At 42.7% G+C, this 3,064-nt stretch overlaps 1 protein-coding gene across 1 annotated transcript in view; it reads right to left on the bottom strand.

The window, feature by feature from the left end:
* The window catches only part of LOC102207058 (serine/arginine repetitive matrix protein 3-like), an 18,075-nt gene that overhangs the window by 2,416 nt on the left and 12,595 nt on the right, over positions 1-3,064 (bottom strand). The gene's annotated exons all lie outside the window — the stretch shown is intronic.

Raw genomic sequence — 3,064 nt, 5'->3', positions numbered from 1 at the left:
TTTAGTTGAAGTTCAAGCTTAGATTGCCTTGTTAATAGCCACCCTGGAAGTACTTCCTGTAAAGTAATTAGCCGTTAGTTCCTTAAAGAACCTCATCTTCTCAGTGGAGGGCAACACCCAGAAAATAAAAATCAAGAGTCAGTGGTGCAGGGAGAGATAAACGCTATCAAGGTATCCCTGCTGCTATGAGGTGCATTTCACAAGCAGCGCTGTAGATAACTCAACCCCAGCTTTTGTCTTCTACATTGGTTGTGGGAATCAACAGTATGAGCAATAAGGTGTGTGGGGGAAAGAGGGGGGGCTTCCACTCTAATAAACCTTGATAGCGCTTTAATCTTTGCATCCTTTGTGTTACAACATTAGTGCAGAAACACAGCAGGGTGCAGCTCTAGAGTTGGAGTGAGTTTCAGGAAAGAGATGAAGAAGCGGAGAAAGGACAGAGGAGGAAGCCTGGTTTACTCATGGGAGCTCTGATGATTTGCTGCTCAGCCAAACTTCAGAAGTCACGGTATTGGGGTCCTGCTGCACGGCAACTGTTACCGGGGTAACTAGCCGGCAGCAGTCGGGTTCAGCAGCAGCCCGTTGTCCTGGTGTCGGGACCTTTAAGAACTGAAGTGAAAGATAACAAAGTACACACATTTCACCCATGGCTATTTACACTCGAACGAGAAGGTTGCAGAGGTAACACAGGGAGAGGCTGAAACACATGTCATCTGCAGGTGGGATTTTCTTCTTCTTCCGTTTGTCTGAATAATTAACTCCACCTAAAAGCATTTCTATTGGTAACAATGAAACGATCATATGAGAATAAATTATAAAATCTAAGAAGTAAGCAGGAAACAAATATGTGGATGAGTCTAATACATGATTTTAAAGAGACTCATCAAAATGGAATAGAACAACTGGAACAACTAACTTAACCAATGAAATCTTTTGCTCAGTTCAGTTAATTTTCATTTTACATCCTCATTCTTACGTCTTATTTTATATCTCGTATTGAAGCACTTTGGTCACAAATCACTCAATATTAAAAAAAAAAAGGGCAATAACTGAAACCATTTATCAATTTAAGTGACTAGCTCTACACTTTCAGGTCCTCAGATCTCATATTTACATACTTTCTGAGATGTACACTTCTATCTGTGTAATGGTATCCGTGTACCTGGGCTTCAAACAATGTGTACAGCACACAGAGTTAACTTATGGGCGACCGTGGCTCAGGGGGTTGGGAATCGCATCTGTAACCGGAAGGTTGCCGGTTCGATCCCTGGGCTCTCTGTCCTGGTCGTTGTGTCCTTGGGCAAGACACTTTACCCTACTTGCCTACTGGTGTTGGCCAGAGGGGCCGATGGCGCGATATGGCAGCCTCGCTTCTGTCAGTCTGCCCCAGGGCAGCTGTGGCTACAACTGTAGCTTGCCTCCACAAGTGTGTGAATGTGAGAGTGACTGAATAGTGGTATTGTAAAGCGCTTTAAGTGCCTTGAAAAGCGCTATATAAATCCAATCCATTATTATTATTATGTGTAGATGATTTGCACTAAGCAAACACGTGGATTTAAGAGAGAAATTGAATAAAGGACTTTTCTTGGATCATATTTACACTGCTCACAAAAGGAAGACTTGATCATCACAGTATAACAGACAGTCAAACTTCAGCTGTCAACATGTCCAATTAGAAAGTGAATCAATTTCACCTGCTTTGGTGTAAATAAAAGTAGCAATAAGTAGACTGGAAGGGCAACAACAAGGCAATCCCCCCCCCCAAAAGGGGATAATTTTCCTATACACCAATGCTCTTTCCTTATCCCCCCCGACAGTTTTTTCTATATTTATGCTTTTTGCTACTGTCCTTGTCACTACTGGTAGCATGAGACAGTACCTGCACCTCATTGAGGTAGCATAACTTTTCAACTCCTCCAGGAAGGCATGATCATATGTGCAGCATCTCACAGTACAGTCTCAAGAGTGTGAAGGACATACAGGCCATTACACGAGGAAAGCTGGACAAGCCTGTAGAACCAGCAGCATGACCAATACAAAATGACCTTCAGTGGTCTATTTATGTGCATGTTTCTGACAAAACTGTCAGAAACAGACTCTATGAGGGCGGCAAGAGGTCCTGATGTCCTTTAGTGGGACCTGTGCTCACTGTCCACCATCATGCAGCTCAACTAGACTTCACCTGTAAACAGCAGAACTGGCAGGTCCTCCCACTGCTGCCCTGTTCTCGTCACAGATAAGAGCTGGTTCACACTGAATACATGTGGAAACATGAAACAGTCTGGAGTCTGTGGCAGATGTTATACATTTACAGCATCATCCAGCATGACTGGTGTGGCAGTGGGATGGTGATGGTCTGGGGATGCATATCTTCGGAGGGGTCACACAGACTTCCATGTGTTGACCCTCTAAAGCCTGAACCATGAAATACTTGCCAGAAAATTCAAATTCAAGTGTTTATTGAACCTTCTAACAAATAACAAAAAATAAGATTATAATATATCATAATATAATTTATGTTTCAATTTGTGTCATTTTTGCTATATTGTGCAATTTGTTCACAGTAACACTGTGTGTATCTGATTGTGTGTGTCAGGTTTTTAAGGTAAAAAACTAATGTATCAAATATGATCCACTTGGCGTTACAGGGTTAACCCAGTGCACCCTGACTGCTTTTAGGTACGAGGATCAAATCCTCAGATGATGTCAGACTTTATGCTGTTCCTGGAACTTGACTTTACACTAGTTCATTGATTCAGGTGTGGGAGACACTATCCCATGTCTCAGTGGGACTGTGGGCAGACATTGCCAACTGGTTATTGTAGGTTTTCATTTGTTTTCATGAACTAGACATTAACATTACTAGGCTTGTCTGTGAAGGTTCTCAGTCATCCAGGTCGTCGTAGTCAAAGGAGCTTGCAAAGAAAAGCGTCTGGACTTCTTTAAGTTGCTTGAAGACGTTTCACCTCTCATCCAAGAAGCTTCTTCAGTTCTAAGGTCAAATGGTGGAGAGTCCCAGATATAAACCTAGTGGGAGAGACCCCCCACAGAGGGACAAAAGGAC

This window comes from Pundamilia nyererei, unplaced genomic scaffold, assembly GCF_000239375.1.
Source record: "Pundamilia nyererei isolate P.nyererei 1_Seehausen unplaced genomic scaffold, PunNye1.0 scaffold00080, whole genome shotgun sequence".
NCBI classification, from domain to species: Eukaryota; Metazoa; Chordata; class Actinopteri; order Cichliformes; family Cichlidae; genus Pundamilia; species Pundamilia nyererei.
This window is presented reverse-complemented; position numbering and strand designations above follow the sequence as displayed.